General features: G+C 46.4%; 1 protein-coding gene across 1 annotated transcript in view; it reads right to left on the reverse strand.

The window, feature by feature from the left end:
* Positions 1 to 24,675, reverse strand: part of MYT1L (myelin transcription factor 1 like) — a 149,619-nt gene extending 124,944 nt beyond the window's left edge. Inside the window, exons 1-2 of the mRNA XM_036262841.1 lie at positions 24,599 to 24,675; positions 16,957 to 17,105 (exon numbers count right to left, since the gene is read on the reverse strand). The gene's annotated coding sequence lies outside the window, so the exon portion shown is untranslated. The remainder of the gene's footprint in view (positions 1 to 16,956; positions 17,106 to 24,598) is intronic.
* Positions 24,676 to 25,397: the final 722 nt, after the last annotated feature.

Here is a 25,397-nt window from a genome sequence, read left to right on the forward strand (position 1 = left end):
CACCCTCAGCACATCCTGAGGAGGCAAGTCGCCAGGGCTCTGCACACAACTAGCGTAAGGAAAGGAGGCATTTCACCAAGGGCTACCTGGATGTTGCCTGTGGACTGTCCATTCTTGGAGCTCTGTCTGTGCCCTAAGGTTCGGCTGAACTCATCTACCCCTCCTGTTCCTCACCAGTTCTGCACTGGTGTAGGCTCTCTCCCCCCGGGGGGGGGGGGGTTTCCCTGCCCTTAGGATGTGGGAGGAGACGAGTGCCTGGGTCAGAGGAGCTGGCACCCCACCCTTCACCCCTTCTGGACCGGGAACTGAGCCCCTTCTCAGAGTGCCAGTCCTGACCATCAGCTTGGATACGGGGACATGGCCTGAGTCACAGTGACTCAGCTGTCAGCCACAAACTTTCAGCTCAATATGGATTGAAGACATGTACTTCCTGAGGTGAGACCGTCCTTCGAAGAAGTGTGAAACAGTGATAGGATGATACATGATTCGCTGCATTAGGTCCCTTTTAAAACTTCCTAATTTTAAAGTCCCTCAATTTAAAAAATATTCAGGGCAGCTTGCTTTCTATACATGTGGAAAACTTGGAACTCTCATTTGAGAAGAAACTTTACACATTAATTTCAAAATAATTCCCTCTAAACAAATGCCAGTTTCAAATAATTCTGAATTTTATTTTATCTTGACTATAATCCAAAAATTAGCATACTGTATCTTCCTTCTGCCACTGCTCTTACTAAAATTATTTTCCCAAAAGGTGCCCAGACCCCAAAACCCAGCTTTCTTACCCCAGCACTTGACAGGTCTGGTCTCTTCCTGCTCCTGGGCCCTTCTCCTGTGGTGGATGTGATGTACCCCTTGTTTTCAAGCTGCTCTTTCTGCCCCCAAATCAAGACGCTTCCAAAACTCTGCTCCCAAGTCCCTACTTTCATCCTTGGTCATTCTGTTCACTGCACGAATTTAACTCTTACCTCTAATGAAAGAGCTCACAAAGCTCTGCCTGCAAGCTTGTGTTTTCATCAAGCCTTCTCTCGGTTTTTAGCATCTGCCTCTTGTCCCCGCCCAGACACCCAGGACTCCTCACAGTTGCTTCTCTCCCTGCTGCCAGCACTGACTCCCTCTTCTGCCATGGCCCTCAATGCTCTGTCACCTTTCCTTGAACAGAGAGTCCACACTGACACTTCCCTTCCCGCTTCCTGTTTGCAAGGTTTGGAGACTTTGCGTCTTAGCCCTGAAATGACTCTAGAACCTCCCACACCTTCTTCCAGCCCCACTGGAGCTGCCTGAGTCTGGGCTGTCTGTCTCAGCACCCAGCTACTCATCCGCTTTGGCTGTCCACACCATTCTGTGCACTGTAGAATTTTTCACTGCAGAATTTTTTTGGTTTATTTTTAAACCTTATACAGACAGCCACCAGAGAAGATGGATAAAGTGGGTGGGACGGGGAGCCTGGCAGCTGGGTTCTCACTTGTCCCTCATAAGCCACTGCACTTCTGGACACGTGGGCTCTGCAGCACTGCAGGCCCTGGGGCGGTTTCCCCTGGCTGAGTCACAGAGGCTCTGTCGTCATCAGCGAGCAGCCAGGTCCTGGGCCGTGAGGGCTGTGCCTCATGCACCAGCACAGTGCTTCTCACAGGGAAGTGCCCACTGGTAGTTACTAAGCTGAAACCAAGCAAGACCAACACATGTAAGACATATCTACACAGATTTCTCTATAAAAAGGCATAGATATGCCCTGGCTGGTTTGGCTCAGCTGTTAGAGTATTGGCCTGTGGTCCAGAGAGACCCGGGTTTGCTTCCCGCTAAGGGCATGTACCTCGGTTGCAGTTTGTCCCCGGTCCTGGTTGGTTGTGCGAGTGGCAGCCACTCGATGTGTCCCTTTCACATTGATATTTCTCTCTTTCTCTCTCTTTCTCTCTCTCTCTTCCTCTTTCTCCCTCCTATTCTATCTGAATAAAAAATGGAAAAGTGTCCTCGGGTGAGGATATAAAAAAAAAGGCATAGATAACTTGGAAGCTCACCAGTGTGACTGTTCTCATCAACTGGAACAGTCTGGGGAATTCTGAGACATTTTGAGAAAGCTGTCTGATCGTTTTCAACGGGGAAATAAAATGCCCCCGTGGTCCTGAGCATGTGGCAGTGCTCAGCTCCCTGGTGGACTCACCTGTGAGGCTCACCACAGGATATTAGCATATACTTACATGGAACATTCAGGTCTGCCCCCCCCAAACCTGTACGCTGGACACATTTTTTAAGAAGGTAGTGTCTAGGGCAATTATATTCAAACCCATATTCAGAACAAGATGCATGAAGCCAAACAAAAATCGAAACCAATCAATGACATGCGTGATGGGGAAGAAGAGGTGGAGCTGCCGTGAGAGAGAGAAAGCCAGGCTCCTCCTGCGTCACAGCGGCAGAGCCCACTGAGCCCTCTCCGTCTTAGGGCTAGTCACCCATCTCAGCCAGCACTCACTGGGCTGGTGATGAGCTGGGTTCTCTTAGGTGTTTAACGTTTGATTTCCAGTTTCATCACTGTAACAACTGTGGCAGGGGTCTCACTGTCCCTACTGAGCATGCTCCCTGTTGTCCTGGGTGCTAAAGATGCATGAAAATGAACTAGAGAAAGCATTTTACTTAACTATAATTAAAGCAAATACAAATAAAGCAAAGCTACTTTCTCCCAGTGGTATTTTCAGAAGTGTATTTGTAAGTGAACGTGCACTTGCAGACTGCACGACGGGCGAACACTTCTTCTCGAGGGCCCTGAGGTGGGTGTTGGTTTGGACAGATGTCCCTGAAAGTACAGTGTCAGTGAAGGAACAACAGGACTCAGTATGAACAGGCAGATGTATGTATCATGTCAGTTACATGCCCGGCAGACCCTAAGATCTGCCTGTGCTTAGATTCTAGCCAGAGTGCCTCTGCAATTTGGTGCCGATGTACGTCCGGTCCAGCTATTTCGTGAAATCAGATTTACAAAGTCCTAAATGACCTCTGATATAAGCATTCATTTCTAGTCTCTCACATTGTGAGGACATACTTTCTTAACGATTCTGTACTGTATCAAATATTTATATGGCTTATCTTTTCGAGATTCTGTACTTTTCAGCACCAGCTCCAGTACACAGCATGTCTATAAAATCCAACAGAACACCCCTTCACTTGTATGAATCAACGTAATTTTCCCCACATCTGGAGACTGGACATGTTGGCACTGTGGAGCTGCAGTGCACCTGGGACCTCAGGGTTCTCCGTGATCTCTGTGACTCCACAGCCCGGGGAACACGGAGGTGAAGCTGCAGCAAAGCGCATGAAGCAGGGTCCCAGAGACACTGGGGCTGAGAGTCACAGGGAGAAAGAGAGGACTGCAGCCAGAGGTAAAGGGAGCTGTCCCTGGTCACATGACGCCACGGCGGAGGAGGTGGTAGGAGGCAGGCCCTGGGCACCTCCATGCAGCCAGGCTCCCACCAGACTCTGGGACACAAGGTCTATCTGTTTACAGAGGTACTGACTGGAGAGCACGTTGTCTGACATCAGAGGAAATCAGCCTCATGTCAATACTTGAAAGTGACATTGGGAATTCAAATTTTTAAAAATTCTAGGTTTCATCTTGCTAAAAATTTTGATTTTAGGTCATCATAAGACATGCAGCAGGGGACTCCCAGGTAACCCCCAGAAGAGGACTCCTGTCCTGGCTGTTTGTCCCCCACTGAAAGTGTTGTGAAGGACTGGGTGAGTTGAGCAGCCCCGCAGCCTGTTGGGGGTGTTAACTCTGTGCCCGGATGCCCCCCGACACCACGCTGACAGTCAGGTGGTGGTAAGGAGGGGTGCGCAGAGTAGGCTACCTCGGACCACCGCACGCACTTATACGCGTAGCACCTAAGCAGTGAGCACATGGGGTGGGGGGAGCCGGGTCTGGTGGTGCTCTGGCCCGAGCAGCTTCATGACTGTAGACAAGTCACTGAACGGTCACTAGAACAGGACACAGGGGTTCAGTGGTCACGTTCTCCTCCTGTGATTTCAAAGTCCCAGGAACACTGAGGATGAATGCAGACACCCGCATGCTCAGAACATTCGAGGCCCATTCTGGGCCTCGCTCTTGCCCACAATGTCTGTCCCCCATGTTTTCTTGGCCCAGGCAACGGAGCCCACCCATCCTTCGCTCACTCAGACACTCAGAGGCACTGTTAATCCTCCCTTTCTTTCAACCCCCATATTGACAAGTCCTCATGACTTTATCTTGAAAATACATATTAAATCATGGTCTTCTTGACCGACACGCCTCCATGAGGCCACACCATCTCACCTGACAAATGAAGCCCCTTCTCAGTGGCGTCTCTACTGCCCCATAGCAACCAAGTCTCTGGGTTGTTGCTGACATTCTCTACCTTTCATCAAATGTTTGCTGGACAAACCCGAGGAATTCTGGGCTCACAACCCCTCACATGTGGGGCAGAGTGCGAGGGTGTCCTTGTCCTTGCAGCAGGTGGTGTGACTGCCTGGTCAGCGGACCGCCCTCTGTGGGCACAATGACATATACCCCTGGTGTTACCCTCATCACCCTCTGGGAAGCAAGGGAGGGTCCCAAGTACCTACAGCTTATGCAGATGGTTTTCAAGTGAGATGTGCAACTGTGTCTAGACAAAGTCTTTCATAACAAACATGTTCCTCCTTCAACTGTCACATGTGGTCCCTACGAATGTGAAGACTTTCTGACTGCAGAGAGGTCCCCCGTGAGGGGAGCCTGTGCAATAAACATGCCCCGTTCTCCTGAGGGAACAGTTCCAGGTAGCTTCTCTCTGCACCCCAGCTCTCACCCCACCCTCGCTGCCATCAGTCTTTGCAGACCTTGTCTGCACACCATAGTACTGCATCTTGTGTCAGCTCTGAAGACAAGTGACAATAACCTGCAATACAAATGACCTTTTATTAAGCAATCAAATGATTTCTGTGCTCAAGGTCACAGCGATCATATACCCTTTCTTAGGAACCCTGTTCTCACATGTCACTGACAATAAAGGCTCAACCCAAGAAATTCCTGTTACTTTCTCGATTGTCCCCCCTGGTAGCATCAGCCAATGCTCCTGCCACTCCCTGCATCTTCCCTGAGCTTGGAGGCCATCAGAAACCCAGACCCTTAAGTCATTCTGCAGCTTGAGGCTCAGCCTCAAAGTCTCACTCACTTGGTATTTGTCCCCGTCCGATCCCATTTCTCACACTTCATTCTTGAAATCACCTCAATGGCAGCCTCCGGAACTCGAGGTCAGCACCTTCTCCGCAGGCTCCTCCCAGCCTGCAGCTCAGCAGCCCCTCGCGTGGAGATACACGTCCTCCCGCTCCTCCACCACGCTCCATCTCCCTCAAACCCTCCAGTCTTGAGGCTCAGCTCATCCAAGACTTAGAGAGACTCCCGGGGTTGCCCTAACCCAGGACCCCCTCACACTCCTTGAATATTTTGCTCTTGGCTTACGCTTATCACTTCCAAAACTGCCCTGCAACATCCCTAATGAGTTCTATGCCCATGCCAGAAACCCTGCCAACCATCTCCCAACTCCCGCAGCACACACTAAAGCTCTGCACGTGGCACTGTGTGGCGGCAACGGCATGCACTCAGGACAACCACTAAGAGTGCTCAACAGGCTTAAGAAGCGTAGATTCTCCCAGTGAGATGCTGGTGACATGAGGCCTGTCTTGGCATTTCAGAGGCCCTCCTAGAGAAGGCTGCAACTTTCCTCTAAACATTCACACTGATGTTCTCCACGGACCCACTGAGTGGCACGGCTAGTCCAAGCCTCCTCCCCGAAACCCCCTTCTGAGCTCCCTACAGCGGCTAGCCCTGTCAAAGGATTGGTGTCCATGGCCCCTTTAAAAATAATTCAGTTCACAACAGGACTCAGTGTTCCCATCCCTCTACCCCCAACTCTTTTTGGAACGCAGCCCTGTTATCACCGCCAAGCAGGACATTCACAGCAGGTACAACCGACACCATGGGATGTGCTGGATTGGCTGCATTGGCAAGGACAGCGGCACAAGCATGTGGTGCTGAGACCTGCGTGTTCAGAACCCTGTCTGTGGTCCATTTCCATGCAAATGAAGAGCCCTGGCAGCTTCAGGGAAAGGTACGTGGCAGCCACCAAATCCAGTCCCCAGACCTAAGGAATGCAGCCTTGAGCAAGAAAACTGATAATGAATAAAATAAACGGGTGTTTTCTTCCCTTTCCACACTAAGATTTATGCAGGAAGCTCCCACTAGCACTCATGACAGTTCCGCACACAAACCTCCCATGTACGACGGGGAGACTGCCCTCATCCATCACTGTGCAGAGACACAGCAGGCACAGTGTGGGGACCCCTGCACCCTTCCCGGAAGTGCTGGAGCAGCGGCCTTGGAGCCAGGGGGCTCCTGCCGCGCCATGCAGGGGGCCAAGCTCAGGGTCCCAAGATGAATACTTCAGAGACCAGCACACGGCACCCACCTGCCTGTGATGCACGGCATCAGCAAGAGAAATGAACACTGGCTCATGTGGATGGAATCCACTTCCCCTTTCAGTCTTTTCTCAGGAGAACAGGCAAAGAGTCTTAAATAAGATCCCAGCAACTAGCTGTCCCAATTTTCTTGTCTTCTGCTCACATAGTTGCACTGTGCACACACCTGAAATCAGAGAGACTGCCTCTTTCCCAGACTGGCCCTGCGCTTCCTTGCCTCAGTGCCTTTGCTCATGCTGGTGGAGCATTATGTCTCCATCACGCTCATGATGACTAACGTGTCTGGACTCCCAGGACACTACCTCTTCCTAGAAGCTGGTCCTCTGACTTGGAACTGACACCACTCCACCCTCTCCTGTACCATGAATTAGTTGCCTGGTCCACTCTGTCAACCTTTCGCAGAGCACACATAACCTGCAGCGGGAGCATCTAGGCCTCAGGGCCACAGCCCGCTTGTGTCCCTCTGGATCCTGAGAAGGCCCCACACAGTGGCCTGCACATGAACATCTGGTGACAATAAACAGTATTTTGAAAAGGAATACACATCTGTATGGACAACATTCAAAGGCACCGAAGCACCTACCGTGTAAAGACATTTTTTCACTCCGTCACTTAACTCCCTCCCTCTGACGCGAGCTAGGCGTGTTCCCCACACGCGATGCACCGCAAGCACCTGTGGTCACCTGTCCCATGCATGAAAAGTAACACTAGACAAGGCTTTGCAGCTTTTCGTTTCATGGTATGTGCTGGGCTAGGTTCACATTAACCCCTCACTTAAAGAACACTTCCTAGTGTTCTGCTGCATGAATACAACACGATTTATTTAACCACTCTCCTACGGGTAAAATGGTTGTTTCCAAACCCCTGTTCTTACCAAGAAGTCTATAATGTGCATATAATGTCACCACCGCTTCTAAAATGCTTACTTGGTGACAAATGCCATTTAAGTCATCCAACCCTCCCCACGACCCTCTAAGATAAACATACCACGAGTACCTGGCAGACAGAAAAGGAGCCGGAGGCCCAGAGAGATCAAAGGGCTTGCGCGGTCCTGGAACGGTCAGGTGAGGCGGAGGCTTCTCACCGCTTTGTGAGCACAATGCTGCTCACGTGTCTGGAGTGTTACTGCAAACGTGAAGGCAGGTTCTCTCTGAGCCCACTGGTTTTGCTGATGACTGTCTATCATACTCTCCCCAATACTGCCGCCGTCGACTTGTCTGGTTATTGCCCGTTGATAGGTAATCGATGCTATGACATAACTCTAATTTGAATTTATGATGTAATGAGGATGAGCCTCTTTTCTAATGTAAAAGGTCTTTGTATCCATTTTAAATTAGTATGGTTTGTTCCCATACCATTTATCTATTTTAAATTAGTATGTTTTGTTAACTTTAACAGGCTAATAAGTCTACCTGTTTTTGCTCTATTCAAATGGGGTTGTTTCTTATTTGCTTGTTTGTTTTGTTTATTAATACAACACTAAAAAATGCATACACTAAAATTTCCGTCTTTTGAAAGGGATTTTCATTAGGGAAGATTGATTTATTTAGCTTCTATGTTATCTATGTGTAAATTTAACATCCCTTTCAAGACTGTATTATGTTATTCATTATGCTTTGAAAAATGTTGAGAGAGTTGGAGGAAAGAGTGTCTTCACATGGCCGGTGCTCTGGTGCCTTAGACTGCCGTCCGTGTAGACATGTGTTCCTCTTTAAAATACTGTTTATATTCACCCGATGTTCATGTGTGGGCCACTGTGTGGGGCCTGCTGAGGGTCCAGAGGGACACAAGAGGGCTGTCTACTGATTTCTGCCATGAATTTCATACTGGATTTAAACTGTTCATAGAAGCTGCCTATGAGATGAGGGTAACGTAGTTTCTACCCAGGTCCAAGCAGAGCATGTCCACTAAGGAAAAGAGATAAGGAAAGAGATACATGTGAGGATCGTTGTATTTCCTCCCAGAGAGAGAAATGTGCCTCCCATGGCCATCCCAAACTTCTGTGTGATGTGGCTGTCTGAAAACTCTCCTCTAGGAGTGAGAAGGAGTATAGATCACGAAACAGTAGCACTCTTTGGCAAATATTGCATCAAGTTCCAAGTTTCCATTGTTTGGGAGGAAGTTTAAAAGTTCAACACACTGTTTTCCATAATAGCAAAAATTGAGCTAACTACGCCTAGAAGGTGCTGTTGGTGTCAGCAGACAAGGAAGTTTAATTGTAAAAGCTTAAATGGCTGTCCTTACTCCACTGTATGCTCTTGCCACCTTTAATAAATGGTGCTGGGAAAATTGGACAGCTACTTGCAGAAAAATGAAACTAGACCATCAACTTACACCCTACATGAGAATAAACTCAAAATGGATAAAAGACTTAAATGTAACTCATAAATCCATAAAAATCCTAGAAGAGACTGTGGGCAACAAAATCTCAGACATCATACGCAGCAGAATTTTTACTGACACATCACCTAAGGCAATAGAAACAAAGGAGAAAATGAACACATGGGACTACATCAAACTCAAAAGCTTCTGCACAGTGAAAGATACAATCATCAAAACGGAAAGGCAACCCACTATATGGGAGAGCATAATTGCCAATGATATATCAGATAAGGGGTTAATTTCCAATACATATAGAGTGCTCATACAACTCCACAAAAGGAAGACAAAGAATCCAATTAAAAATGGGCAGAGGAACTGAATAGACACCTCTCCAAACAGGACATACAAATGGCTAAGAAACATATGAAGAAATGCTCATCATCACTAATCATCAGAGAGATGCAAATTAAAACAACAATGAGGTATTACTTCACACCTGTCAGAATGGCCGCCATCAACAAATCATCAAACAACAAGTGTTGGCGAGGGTGTGGAGAAAAGGGGACTCTAGTACACTGCTGGTGGGAATGCAGACTGGTGCAGTCACTATGGAAAACAATATGGTGTTACCTCAAAAAATTAAAAATTGAACTGCCATTTGACCCAGTGATCTTGCTTCTAGGAATATACCCTAAGAAGCCTGAAACACCAATCAGAAAGAATATAGGTACCCCCATGTTTGTAGCAGCACTATTTACAATAGCTAAGATCTGGAAACAGCCCAAGTGTCCATCAGTAGACGAATGGATAAAAAAGCTGTGGTACATACACACAATGGAGTACTACGCAGCTGTAAGAAAGAAAGACCTCTTATCCTTTGAGACTACATGGAGGGACCTGGAAAGTATCATCCTAAGTGAAACAAGCCAAACAGAGAAAGACAAGTTTCATATGATCTCACTTATTTGTGGAATATAATGAACATAATAGTCTGAGGAAGGGGGTAGTAATAGAGACGTGGAAATGGGATACAGACTGACAATCCCCTAAATAGGGGGGTGGTGGGGAAGAGATAAACCACAGAACTTATATGCATGTATGCATGAACAGTGGACATGGACAACAAACTGGGGAAAGGGCAGGGAGGGGGGGAGGGGGAATCAATGGGGGGAAAAGGAGAAACATCTGTAACAAAAATTAATTAATAAAAAAATAATAATAAATAAAGAACAGAGCTAGAACCAAAAAAAAAAAAAAAGAGAGAGAATGTGTTACGACTCTCTAAAGGGATGGGTGATAGCATGCAGAATTTTCCAAACTTATTTCACTGCAGAAAAATTGTACTATAGAATCTGTGCAACAATATACTCTATATTCTGATCTCCACCAGTTCAAGATAGAGGGAGAGTGGAAGATAACCGGTGAAGGAGATGGGAGAGCCACCTTTGTATCCTGGAGAAAACCACATCATCTACCAGCAAGGGCTCCTTCCTACCTTGTGCAACTTTTGGGGGTCACAGAAGCCATTGGAAATTTGGTTGCAGCTGTGGAATCTCTCCTTGGAAACCATGTCTGTATGTGCTTTGCCTTCTCTGGAAGCCCCTCCCCACACCCCAATATCAATATGCCAAGAATGAACAATAAAAAAATTTTAAAAAGCTTAAATGGAAGGTGTTTCCAGTTAGTTCAGCAGAATGTGCTTTGCCAAACCTACTAATAATGGCAGATCTTTATAAACAAGATGCTGCAAAATCTTTTTGTCAAAAAACGTCAAGACTTGCCCTGGCCAGTTTGGTTCAGCGGTTGGAGCGCTGGCCTGTGGACCGGAGAATCTGGGGTTCAGTTCCTGCTAAGGGCATGTACCTCGGCTGTGGTTCGTTCCCAGCCCAGGTTGGGGTCGTGTGGTTGGCAACCACTCGATGTCTCTCTCTCATGTCCATGTTTCTCTCTCTCCATCCTGCTGTATCTGAAGATAAACGCAAAAGTGTCCTCAGGTGAGGATAAAAAAAAAAGTCAAGACCCAAGATAAGAAGGTAAACTATTATTGGGGGATCAACATGAAAATGGTAAACAAAGACAGCATTCAGCTTAACCCACCACCACAAAATCTCCCAGCAAGGCTGCAGGACACAGGTGTCTCACCAGGCACAGGCTTCAGCAGATCATTAATTCCTAGTCTCCACAGGGAACTGGAAAAAGGGCCCTCTCTGTGGCGCAGTGTTGCCCAGAGGACAGTACTGGCATCAGACCACGAGCTCCGGGAAGGCGCAGGCCACAGCACTGAGCCAAACACCACACACAGCACCTGCCCAGTAGGCGGCTCTGCTTGTCCCCTGGGACGTTCAGGCCCAGTCTGATGCGCATGGCAGCAGATGCCAGTGACCTCAGGGTAAGCCTCAGCACACGCACTGTCTTCCACACCCCACTTACAAGGAGGTGTGGTGCGGCCACGAGCTGACAGGGCTGCTGGGTGCAATGAACTGGAATGTGCAGCTGAGCAAAGCCCTGCGCTCTCTCAGCATCTGGATTTGGAAGGCTCCCTGCTTCTACTTCAAGGGCAAAGAGGAGACAATGGAATTTGAGCTCTGAAATCTGTGTGTGGAAAACCCAAGTCCCCCTGAAGACTTCCCAGACCTGCGGGGCATTTGGCATCGCCAGGACCTCCCAATCTCACAGTCCCCAAGGACGAGAGAGGAGAGTGTGTGCATACATGGGAGGTGGCTCATGGGCAGACCTCCATCCACAGCGGCAGGACACTCTACAGAGCAGAGACGCTCCTCTCTGGTGCCCTCCTGACTTCTGTCCCCCAGGTACCCTGGATGTCTGAAGCCCTTTATAACATATGGCTGCCCCTACATCTGAGTACCTCTAAGTAACCTATAGTCCCACATGACCTCACCTACATCCCAACTTTGCTTCAATCAAAACACCCACTGACAGAGATGATAGTTCCCCATAAGGAAGAAAGAAATGTCATGATTTGCAATTTCCATCCCACTCCAGGTCAAAAAACCAGGACTAGCAATGTGTACACACTCCTTCACATGACAGCAGTGGTCCGTGACTTTGATATTACCAGTCATGAAGAATGCTAACTTCTACTCTTTTCCACTAAACACCAGAAAAATCAAAGCTCAAACTCTTTAATTATATTTTACTCTCCATAATAGTGTATAACATCACATTATAATAAATACCGTATAATGAAGGGTAATGAAAATCACAGACATATTTAAGCAATATGAGTAAGTTACTATACACACAATGAAAAATAAGTCATTCATGATTTAGGAATGATCTTAACAAAATGTGACTCAGAAGTATTTGGCTGTTTTCTAGGGAAAGGTGTATGAGGGTGGTGGTGACTTAGTGTCAACCTGAGTCTTAAAAAAGCACGGTGTCTATGTGCTACATGTGATACACTGTATCTCTCTATATAAACAATTGATGTTACTATATTTAGATATAAAAGTATGTATTTGTATTTTACTTGTACACATAACTGTGCATATGTACATTACGCACAACACATTTATAGTGTGTTTTTATATGTGAGCTCCATGTGCAAATACACTCTACATCCACATCTCACACACTCTGTAAAGTGCATGTGGAGCAGACATAGTAACGACGTGTCTGGTTTGCACAGGGCCCTGGAGACCTGGCAGAGACACGCTCAGGGTAAGAACATTGCCTTGGCAGTTACAGTGCCTACCTCAGGCTGAATCTTATCTGTGCCATTTACTGACTCTGATGCTGGACAGATTACTCACCTGCTGCTCACTGGCTTCCTCTGCTGTAGACATGGGTGAGACAGCACCACTCCCACAGCAGCTGGAGCACTGAGTGTAATGTGCGGGGTGGCACGTCCCTGACCCAGCTTGGCACCTGGGGTCTTTAATAAATACTTAGTTACCGTTACCATCATTGGTAGTGGATGCTCTTTTCATGGAACCCACTCCTGTGGCTGTGCACAGCCCTTTCGTATACTTTGGGGAGGGAAAGGAAGGCTTTGATGGGCTTGGCCCGAAGGCACGCAGGTGGTTCTTGGCAGTGCTAGATCGGACCTCCTGGCACTTGGTAGCTATTTTAAATAAACTTGTTTCGAAGGGACAAGGAGCACAGATTTATGAAGTTGGAGCTATTTCACCAGACCCCTCCTCTGGACGTGTGGTGCACTTTTCTTTAAACAGTCGCCATTGAGAAGACAAGCCACAGAGCTTTCCGGGAGACAGAGACTTACCGTATTCTAAAGAGAGGCTCTAGCATGGAAGGGGATGCAGAGTGTGGTTTGCTCTGGGCTCCTGTTCAGAGGCAGCTGGTCTCCTAGGGCTCCAGCTGCAGATGCCACAGGTGCTCATGGCTTAGTAACCACAGTGCCATTGGGACACACTAGCACAAAAGTGCCCTACATCTAAATTGTGATCTATGGTGTTTCTGTTTCTACCCTACAAGCAAGACCCAAAGTTCTCCTTAGCTAAGGATGCCAAGGAAGCAAGCAGCTGTGGATAGGGCCTGTGATACGTGGGGGTCTGTGAGGGGGTCACAGTGGGAAGATTGGGTATGTGAAGGTCGTGGGACTGGGCTGCATTCAAAAGCTGCTGCTGAAGGATGGCAGCTGGTATTACAGGTCCTTCCACCTGAGTGGTGCTGATTCTGAGTTGTAATCTGAAGATCAAGACCATCAGAAACATGGTCCTAGGGATCCACAGTCTGAACAACTGCACAGTTGAATACAATGATGCTGGGTACCTGGGACAGACAGGATGGTGGCAGAGGAGTGAGAGCCGGTGGAGATCAAGTTCTAGGACCGAGAGCAGGTGGACCCACCCCTGGAGTGAGCCACCCTGCTACAGACTCCATCTGAAAGGGCACTGAGGTCGATGGTCTCACATTCTCTCTGCTGTGGACTGCAGGACCCACACAGCACACCTCTCTCTTTATAACCCCAAACCGAGCACCAGGAATGAAGTCCTTCTTCCTAATGGGAGCTGTAGGTGCCAAGTGCCTGCTGTCCATGTATTTGTGCCTTGATGCTTCCTGTCCTTGGGTTTTATGTTTCCTTCCACCTACTAAGTCATCTCCAGATTCATCCATCTAGTGAATTAACCTTTTAAGGTCCAGTCTGGGGTCACCTTCCTCTTCAAAGACATCTTTGACCCCTCTAATCAGAGTTATGGTTTCTTCTGTGTCCTCTTACATCACCTCCCCCAGACCCCTGCTGATCCGGGGCCAGGGAGTGTGCTCTGGCATGGAGGAAGGACAGGCACAGTCCTGTCCTGGAAGGGGCCTGGGGGCCACGCCTTACGTTTGCTAAGTCTGTGGGTTCTGCGAGGGTGTCACTACAGCTTATTCATTTGTGCACCTCCAGAGACTGGAAGAGTTCGTGGAAGAGTTCCTAGCACAAAATACATCTCAGAGTGTTGAATAAATGAGAAACAGATGAAAAAATGATTAATACACATTTACTCCTTGGTATCTGAGACAGAAAAAGGGTGTGTGATCAAAGCCTTTTCTTGGAGTAATTTTTTGTCATATTTTATTCTAATGCTACCTTCTGAATATTTATATTCAGCTTGGAAAAAGACTTGGATTAACGACCGAAATGTGAGGACTACTTGGAATTAGTAATTAGCGTCAGAGTCAGATCCCTAAGTAAGATGCATTTTGTGCTATTGTGCACGGCAGCCTGCTCCAGGCACTATCCTGGCCGCTCACCCACTGTGTCACCTTGGGAGTCACTTAAGTGCTCTGACCTCACCTGCCTGACCCCACAGTGGGAAGAGGAACCACTCAGACTCACAGTGTCTGGGGACTGCAGTGAGTGCCTAGTGCCAGCGCACACGCCAGGTGCAGTCTTGACTGTTTTCATCATACCAGCGTGACACAGGCAGGCGGTCAGCCACATGCTCCAGAGTCCTGTGCCTCCCACACACCAACGCTGACAGTGCTCTTGGGGGCTGCCCGAACACCTGAGTGTTTGTATCCAGGTCTCTCATCAAGAACGATGGACTGAATGAAAGCTGGAGCAGCTCACCCTTGAAGGCGGAGATCATGCGGAACAGCCTGGCGGCACCTGCGGCCTTCTACCAAGGAATCACTTCTGGAGAACAGAAGCCTTCCAAAGGCTGAGTTTTAAGAAATTAAACAGAAACCGTATCTTCATTCTCAGTGCAGATTTCATAGAACTCTAGTTAACATTTTTTAAAAATTGATTTTAAAGAGCGAGAGGGAGAGAGAGAAACACTGATGAGAGAGAACATCGATTGGCTGCCTCTTGCATGCTCCACACTGGGGACTTGGCTCAAAACCCGGGCATGTACCCTGACCGGGAATCGAACTGGCGACCTCTTAGTGAATGGGTTGGCGCTCAACTACTGAGCCACACCAGCCGGGCTAACATTCTTATATAATTACTTATTGTCCACCAGACCAGGCTTAGAAAAAACTATGTAATATAATCTGAATCTTTTTTTCAAATTGAAAAAAAGAACAAGTTATGGTAGGGTCCATGTTCAAATTGCATACATGGCCAAATGATTTTCGACAAGGGCATCAAGACCATTCAGTAGGAAAAGCAACAGTCTTCTCAACAAATGGTGCTGAGAAAACTGGGTTCTACATACAAAGAATGGAGTTTCACCCTTAACCTACACCATGTAGGATGTAGAAACTAAGAATTAATTCAAAACAGACCATACCATATTGTGAGAGCAGAGTGTGAAGAGAGGCCAGAGGACAGTCCCCCAGCACTGGCTAGGACACCAGTAGCACAGGCAGCAACAGAACCAGGGTGAATGGGCTCCCCCGAGTCAGCACTGCAGTGGGAGAGAATGTCTGCCAATCATATGTCTGAGGAGGGTTACTATCCAGAATATGTAAACAGCCCCTACCACTCAACAACAACAACAAAACAGCTCAGTTAAGGCAAAGGACTTGAGCAGAAAGTTATCCAAAGAGAAAAAAATGGCCAAAGCAAGTGAAAAGATGCACATCACTGACCATTAGGGAAATGCGAAATAACCATGCACTACCATTTCACAAACATCAGGATGGCTATTAAAAACAAATGAAACAGAAAACAAGTGTTGGTGAGGGTGTGAAGAAATTGGAAGGCTTGTACCCTGTTGGTGAAATGTACAATTGTACAGCCACTATGGAAAACAGTATGGTAGCTCTTTAAAAAATCAAAAACAGAATCAGCACATGAACAAGCAATTCCACTTCTAGGTACACACTCAGGACTGAAAGCAGGATCTGCACACGCATGTTCATAGCAACAGTCTTCAAAATAGATAAACACACTGTAGTCCACCCAGACCATGGGATACTATCCAGCCTTAAAGAGAAAGGACATCCTGTCACACACAGAGCCAAGGGCGAAACTTGAAGATGTACTAAGTAAAAGAAGGTAGCCACAGAAACACAAACATTGTAATTCCACTCATGGGAGCTCCTTGGGGTAGAATGGAGGTTGCCAGGAAATGGGGGCAAAGGGAACACGGAGGAACTGCTTAATGGGGAAGAAGGACAGGTTTGTAAGATACAGGCATTCTGGAGATGGATGGTGGTGATGGCCACACAGTTACCACCGCACCATACACGAAAACATGAAAATGACTGAAAGGAACATTTTATGTCACTTGTGTTCTACTACCATTTAAACAATTCTGAAAAGAAAAATCTTAACAACCTGAAGTTTTGCAAGGAGCACAGCTCCCAAGGTCCACAGCAGCACCAAGGCGGGGTTACCAACAGTACTGACAGTGGCCCCAGAAGGACCTTGGGCTATGCAAACGAGGCCCTAATTAAAAACCTCATTCATTCCCTTAAAGACAAAGTGTTCCTAAACAGGACTAAGAGGGAAACAGAGCTGATCTGTACAAGTGCCAAAGTGGGAGCAGACCCACAACGGCAGTCATGAAATTATTTCTGGGTGATGTGAGGGGATCACAGAAGCTACCTGAGTCTCTGCTTAGAAAGAATCACAAAACCTGACCTTATATTGAGTTTGTTTATTAAAAGGAAGGGACACTGTGCTCTTTGGAAAATAAAAAACCTGCATTCACAAACCCATCTTTATGTTTTTTGAGGTAAACAGACCAGATACGTGTCTGCACATGAGCCTGGAGCAGGACACAGGACCATTACCTTTACATGTCTCCTCGGGCAGCCATACGTCTGTGGGACCCACCAGGACCTTTCTTGACGGGATGATGTTGATAATTTGAGAGATACAAACACTTGATTGGATTCGACAGCTACATTTTTTTTTTCTCTTCCACCAGATGTGGGTCACTCTAGAGAAAAATAAAAAGGCAAAGAGATGAGGTTGATATTCATCATGAAACAAAATTCCTACATGCACTTGAAGACAGCAGGGTCGGGATAAGCAGGCGAGCACACAGACCCAAGCAGATGCTACAGGAAGGATGGTGGAGATACACCTCTCATCACACCAGTTCATCTCCGATAAATGACTCATCATAGGAAACTCCTTTAGAAAACTAAATTACTGTTTGTGATGTAAAAACTACACAAAACTGAAAGCATGTTCTCATAGAACTATGTGTAAGATTTATCTCCGTGATTGAGTCTAAAAGGTACTATGGCAGTAGGGCACATTTAGAGGCTAAGTAGAGAAGCAGATGCATGTGTCTGTACATATAAGCACAGCTTCTACCCCCAGCAGGTGACCGTGCGGGTTTTGTCTTTGTCCTTCTCCACTGTAAAGACAGCAGGTACGCTGCAGTTCTTTCATCTAGAAGACTTTATAAGCGCATGTTAGTTGCTAATTAAAAAAGGAAACCACAACTTCTTAATAATTTAAATTATTATTTGTTCTAACTATAAAATAACACCCAGATTATATTTAAAATAGGCCTTAAAATAATCTATCGTTAATGTTTATATAGTGGGCACAGTTATTTTTAATACGTTCTGAGATGTTACTAAATTGGCTAAGAATGGTTTGGATGGTATTCAATATAGTGGTTTTATGAAAATGCATGTTAATTCTCACCATATGAAGAACATCAAATAGACACATTTAAATAAATCTTATAAACAAACCAACATAAAGCAAAATAATTAAATGAGAAAACACAAATAGTATTGGGTGCTGAAGAACAGAGCCACTCCATCTGACACACTGCCAACACCGTTACAAAAAATCACACATTTGTAAAATGTTATTAAATTAATTCACACAGTGCCATACTCATCTGATAACCCCAGAAACGCACCTTCACTGCTTTAAGCATTCTACAGTGTTTTCTAGATGGGCCACAGCAGTCATCGACAGTGGGGGATCCCTGTGGTTCTTGGAAGACAGCACAGGAAAAGACCTGGAGATACTCATGCTCCCCTGGAGGGGTAGGCTAGTAGACACAATGACGGCATGTTCCATATCCCGAGCACACACTCGCCAGTCAGGGAGCTGAAATGCCCTTCCCATTTCCCACGTGGAGCCCTGCCCTGCCTCCATCTCTTCATGGAGGCTGCTCCTCCAAATGTCACATCTCTGTCCTCCCATCCTCAAGCGACAGGGTGATGGGCTCCTTTCCTAGTTTCCCATCTGCTCACCCGCAGACACGGGACACCAGCCCTCTGATGGAGGAAGCCCACTAGGGGAACTGCTAGGGGCCTGTTCTCAGGCACTTCCCTCTGGAGGCTCCGAGGAGCTGCAGATGCAGAAGCCACTGCCAAGTGGGTCACAGGCTCAACACCCTCAAAGGGCATGTGATGCTTCTTACAAACATATGCATCTCCTGATTTAAGATAACTGGCATGTAAATACAAATTTCTTTTTTAAAGTAGCAGTTAGAAAAACAGAATGAAATACACTGAGCTGACCCCTCTTCACAAAACACCCTCCACTATGTATGAACATACAGAACAATGCCTGAGTTCCCTCAGCGACTAGTCTTACCAGACATCACCTGTCCCAGTTCAGGTGCAGAGGAAAGGGCTCTGTACCTGTGGTCCTGGCTGCTCCCAGTTTTCTGTCACATGGGCTGCTTGTGACCACTTATGGAATCCCCAGGATGGGCTCCTAAAGGAAGGGTTTAGCAGGGAGCTTAGTTACAGACACAAACACACTAGCCAGGTGGGAGCACCTTCGAAGACTCAGTCACACTCTGGTCCTCAGCTGGAGCTGGACTGACACCTTCCTCTCACCACTGTCCTTCAGGTAACACACAGGGCTTTTTAATAGCATTTGTCATAGGAAATTATGCAAGATGTTTTTTTCTTTTAGACTCTTTGTTTTCAGATGTTTGTAGATTCACATGCAGCTGTAAGAAATAACAGGTCCCATGCACTCTCAAACCTGGTACCCCCAGTAACACCTTCTTGCAAAGCTGCAGCTCATCATCACAACAGGATGCTGACAGGTTCACTCACTGACCTGGTTCAGGTGTCCCAGTTCTGCTTGTACTCCTGTGTGTGTGTGTGTGTGTGTGTGTGTGTGTGTGTGTGTATAATCTACATAATTATCACTTGTTGAGTCCACGTGTCCACCACCACAGGGGTCCCTCATGTCACCTTTACAGCTACGTACACTTTTCCTCCTGCAACTTCTAATCTTTCCTCATTTCTATAATTTGCCACTTCAAGAATGTTCTATAATACAGGGACGAGACTGCTGGTTGCCAGGGGTGGGGAGGGCAGAGGGAGTCGAAAGGTATGAACTTCCAGTTATAAAATAAGCAAGTTCTGGGATGTCCTGTAGCTCATGGTGACTGGGGTCAACCATACTGTGCTGTATATTTGAAAGTTGTTGAGACAGTAAACCTTAAAAGTTCTCATCACAAGAAAAGCAATTTTTAACTACATGTGGTGATGGGTGGGCATTGACAACACTTACTTGGGTGATCATTTCACAATATATACAAATGTTGAATCCTGTGTGAAATGAATATAATGTTATATGTCGATTATATCTCAGTAACCTTTGGGCATGGAAATTTTCATTCAGCCTAATTCTCTGAAGATCATTCCAAGCTGCTGTGTGACTCGATGGTTGCTCCCCATACACCTGCAGAAGGACACAAGGGTTGTTTGCAGGCTTGGGCTACTGTGCACTAATGTGTGTTGTCACTATTTTCTATGTCAGCCATGCTGATAGGTGTGGGTGGTATCTCGGTGTGGGTTTAATTTGCATTTTCCTCAAGGTGATGAGGTTGAACATCTTTTCATATGCTTATTTGCTATATGTCTGTGCATCCTGTTTGGTGAAATGTCTGTCCACGCCTTTGCCCATTTTCTAAGTTCTTCTTTTTAAACTGTTGAATTTAGAGAGTTCATTGTATATTCTAGATACTACTTGTTTGTTGAATATTTTTCCCAATTTGTTTCTTGTCTTTTCACCATCTTAGGGTATACTGCATAACAAAGGTTTTAGTTTTGATGAAGTCCAGTTTATCAATTTTCCTTTCTGGGTCATTTGTTTGTCAAGTATTTTCTGTCTTCCTCCACTGAAAAATGACACTGCACTACGGCAGAGAATGTGCTAAGTTATTTCTAACACCGGAAGCCTAGAACAATGTCTGGCACACAACAGACACTGAGCAAGCAGGTGGGGCAAGTGAATGGACAAATGTATACTTAGTCTTAGATCCGTGTGTTACTAATGGTTGTATTATCACAAACTTACTCTTTCCCTTCCCTCTCCCCTCCCTCCTTTGTTTCCTCCTTTTGCTTTTTCTCTAAATCTGTTCCTCAATGATGAAGTAGGAAAGAACGTCCCAGGCTGATACATGTAAGTACTTCTCCATGAAATCGCAACCGGGACTATCTTTATTCTCATTATGTTAAACACCTACTCTGACATAATTTTCACTCTATTGTTTTTTCTTTTAATTTACCTTCTTAAACGCCAGAGAAATAGGTGATCTGCTATACAAGAGATCAGATCCTGAGAATGTAGGTTACAGAGCTGGTGGAGGCCATTTCCAGGCAAATGCATCCCTTGTTCATCTGTATTTCCAGTGTTTCTTTCTTACGCTTCCTGTTTCTACTAATGGCTTATTATAAGCACAGGGCTCGGATGCCTGGCTCTCATTAACGAACATTCACACTGCCCAGGGGCCATGTCAGCCTCACAGCCAAAGGGGAAAGAGCTGAGAGATAGGCTCTGAGCACCCCCACTGTGCTCCAGTTTCTGGTCAAACCACCCACCAACTGGAATCCCATTATGGGGCCCCTCAAAGCGGTTCTGCTGGAAATGAGAATGGAGTCAGTTTACCAGTTTTAGACGCAGACATTGAAACAGCTGTGACTGGGGCCTCTGCCAACATGGCTCCCTGCTCCAACCCACCCCTGGGGACTGGCCGCTGCTGCAGAGCTGCTGTCACAGGGAGTGCCCGTCAGCAAAGGCGTGGCTGCCGAGGGAAGGCAGCAGAAGGGCATCCCCTCTCCTCACCAGGCCCCAGACTTCTGGGCTCCAGGAAGCCCTTCTTCATGAGCCCCAGAACCCCAGAGTCCAGACCTTTTGTGGTTGCCAGGCTACAATGATCAGCCTCAAGATGAACAACAGGAAGTATCGATTTTTTTAAAATTTAGTATGTATTTCATCAGTTACACATGCACAGAGTTTAAGGGTCAGATAGCTGCATATGGCCTGTTAGGAAAAACAGTGCTTCTCAAATATCACCTCTTCCATTTCCAGCTCCCCAGAGGGAGAGACTCGCACCTCTTCTAGCTATTTCTTTTGGCCTTTACCTCTGAATCCCTAAACAAGTGAGCCTCGCATTGCTCCTGAGCCACGTCCCCCCAAGAAGCACCTGTCCAGGCACTCCCCATGCTGAGCACAGGCTGTGGCGTCCTAACGCCCACTTCCCACTCCACCTCACCCTTCCTGCCCCCAAGACAGTTACGGGGACACTCCATCAGATTGCTCATCGATGCTCTGTTGTCACCATGGTGAAAGCTCTGTGACAGGGACCCCATGTTTCCTCACTTGACACGGTGCTGGTTGACTGCACCCCGAGGAGCCTGAACCACCCCACTCTGCCAGTTCTCATCTCCTCGCATGCCAGCGGGCACAGCAGGTGTCAACGCGGGACCCTGGGGGCATCTCAAGACAGCTGTCCTGTGCTGTGTCTGGCCTGGTTTACATGGGGTCCCCTGAGGATCTCAGAACAACCCCCTTCACCAGTACCCCAGGGTCTCTAGCCATCCATCTGCAGCTTACTGCATCATAGATGAAGACATTATCCCATAGCTTCCTAACGAAAGGTCTTGGGAGATCATTTTTCGACCATTTCTTGAATGTTTGAGTAAAACATATAGGTTGGGGTAATTCTCCCTCAGACGTCCGAAGGCTTCACTCCGCTGTCTCCCCACAGTGAGGATTCTCCGTACCCCTTTCCCTAGATGCCCAGACCCATGTTACTGGAACTCCACTACCAGTGCTCCAAGATTTCCGGTAAGGGTGGGCGTGTGGACCTGTGTCCAACCATCGCAGAGGGCCCTCGATGCTTCAGGGGTATTCTCATCGCTTCTGTCTTCAGTGTTTCTTTTGTGCCTGTGTTCCCTGTCCACTCCCACTGGGGCATCTGTTATCCAGATGGCAGTCTGAGTGGACAGGCGCTCAGCTTCCGCTGTCAGCTGTGTCTCTTCGTCCCAATCGGGTAGCCTCAGTTGCTCCTTCTCACTCTTTTTTTTTTCCTCACCTGAGTACATTTTTCCATTTTTTGTTCAGATAGAGTGGGAGGGAGAGAGAAGAAGAGAGAGAGAGAGAAACATCGACGTGAAAAGGACACATCGAGTGGCTGCCACCCACACGACCAACCAGGGCCAGGGACAAACTGCAACCAAGGTACACGCCCGTAGCAGGAACCGAACCCGGGTCTCTCTGGACCGCTGGTCGATGCTCTAACCGCTGAGCAAAACCGGCCAGGGCTCTCCTTCTCCCTCTTGCAGTGAGACATTCAAAACCTAAATCTTATATTTTTACTTCCAAGTCATCTCTTGGCTACTTGAATCACCTTCTCCCTCCTCTACCTGAAAGTCTTTGTTTTTGTTAAGTGCAATGGTTTCCATTCACAGCACTGAGGAGGTTAGTGTGGCTTCTTTATTCTTCTGGTCTAATTTGTGTTTCCTCCCATTTGCTTTTACCTTTGTTTCTTTTCTGTGTGTCTGTTTTGGTCTTTCTTACCAGAGGATTTGTCAGGCATTTGGAGGTCCTTGTCTGTCGGCTCACACCTGCTGGGACAGCACTAGACAATCTCTTGGGAGCTGGTCACATGGGGTGGCTGCTGGACCCCGGGGCTCTGTGCAGCTCTTTCGACGGGTTGAGAGGTGCCCACATCAGCCCCGGGCTGTGAGGATGCACTGAGCCGGATAGCAATGAGACCCCACTCTCCCATTCCTGAGCCACGTGTCCTTGGCAAGTTACTGCATGTCTCTCGATATCATGTTCCCAGTTTGTGAAGTGATGATGAGTAATTGGTTAGCTACTCATTCATGGCCCTTACTGTTCCGTCCTTTCTAGGCCACTCCACACTACAGAAATGTAATTTAAGGCTGGTTCTTTTTCCATTTTTGGTAATTTGCAAAATCTGGCTTTACTCAGTCACCTTTTGCCCTCTGGCCTATATTTAGTTTATATTTTAGGACAGATATTTCACAAAAGTATTGATTAGCATAATAATCATCCCCTAACAAAATGATGGTTGCCAGATAGGAGGGGGTTGGGGGGTTGGGTGAAAAAGGTGAAGGGAGTAAGATTGGTAGTTACAAAACAGTCACAGGGATGTAAAGTACAACAGGGTAGAGAGTCAATAATATTGTAATAACTATGCCCGGTGACAGGGGGGGAGTAGATTCATCAAGGGGATCACTTTATAAATTATATGTGTGTCTAACCGCTAAGATAAACACCTGAAATTAATATAAAATAATACTGGACCAATTGTAACTGAAAAATATAAAATAATCCTCCTTACATCAACTCCAATTGAGTTTAATTTTTTTATTAAAAACTCCCATATATGTATTATTTGCATAATACATAGTTACAGTAGTTGACAATTTCTAGACCATAGGTTTATAGTTGGGACCAACCAGGTGTAAACTCAACTTTAATTTTTTTTTTTTAATCCTCATCCGAGAATATTTTTCCATTTTTTGTTCAGACAGAGTGGGAGGGAGAGAAAGAGAGAGCGAGAGAGAGAGAAACATCGACGTGAATGGGACACATCGAATGGCTGACACCTGCACAACCAACCAGGGCCGAGGACAAACTGCAACCGAGGTACATGCCCTTAGCGGGAACCGAACCCGGGTCTCTCTAGACCGCAGGCCAATGCTCTAACCGCTGAACCAAACCGGCCAGGGCTCAACTTTAATTTTTAGTTGGAGCACATGAGGTACCTTTATGCACTGTAGGGACAAACCTATTATTATCACAAAGAACACGACAGGGATGTCAAGAGGCTGTTATCATCACTTTCCTCGGAGACAGTGAGTGTCTGTGTGTTCAGAGAGGAGACGTGAACATATCGTTAGGGCAGTTTTTCATCTTTCAACACAATAATATATAAAATCCTGAATAACAAAGTTTTTCCTTCATTCACAATTTTTATTTCTTGCAATTAACTTTTGTATCTTCAAAGTCGATCTGTCTTTTAAAAAATTAATACTCCTTACTCATCATGCAATCCACCCCCCAAGTAGAACAAATCCAGGGGTGGTAACCTAGGGCAGCTGGAACAGGCCCCCGTGGTCCTGACCAGGCTCCTCAGCCCACGCCCCTGCATGTCCAGCAGAGGGCAGCCCCCGTGCTCACCTGAACCAACCCGAGCTCCGGCCCAGGTGAGCGTCAGGCGAGTGCCACGGGAATGGCGGAAGGAAGCCGGTCCTGGCTTCAGAGGCTGAGAGCCTTGAGACACTTTAGATGGAACCACTGGCAGTATGGGACACCCCAAATGGTGACAGGGTCCATGCAGACAGATACAGACATTTCCTTTCTGGTAAGATAAGTACATTTCAGAGAAGCTTGTTGAAAAGTAATTTTTTTTCAACTAAATAATTTTCCCCATTACCTTTCATTATAAAGTATGAGATAATTTAAATTAAAATATTTGGCTGTTGGATTTAGTAAAATCAAAATTAAGAAAGAAATAACTTCTAAAACCTCATCAAATTATAGTAACAGCCACAATATTCAAATAAATGGTTAACAATTTTTTTTTTTACAATTTAAACTATTAAATGCATATTTATTTACTTCAAGACATAAATGATTTAATTATTCAAATAAAATGTAAAACTCCTAATGGGAGAAAAAAGAATGAGAAGAATAACTGGAAAGGTATATAGTGCTTCTCACTGAAAAGACCAAATACAGTAGTAATGACAATAATTCCGAAGCAAGTATCTGTAGACCTCATACAACACTAAGACCCCAAAGGAACACATCGCAGACTCTGACAAACCTACAGTGTAACTCATCTGAAGTGTTCCTTTTAAAGAATACAACTAAAATAGCTTGCTATACCAGATTTTAAAACATGATTTATAGCAACAATTATCAATCAAGTGACTGGGTTAAAAATAAGAAAAGTTGGCCAGAGGCTTGGAATAGT

This window comes from Molossus molossus, unplaced genomic scaffold (genome assembly GCF_014108415.1).
Source record: "Molossus molossus isolate mMolMol1 unplaced genomic scaffold, mMolMol1.p scaffold_m16_p_15, whole genome shotgun sequence".
Taxonomy (NCBI): domain Eukaryota; kingdom Metazoa; phylum Chordata; class Mammalia; order Chiroptera; family Molossidae; genus Molossus; species Molossus molossus.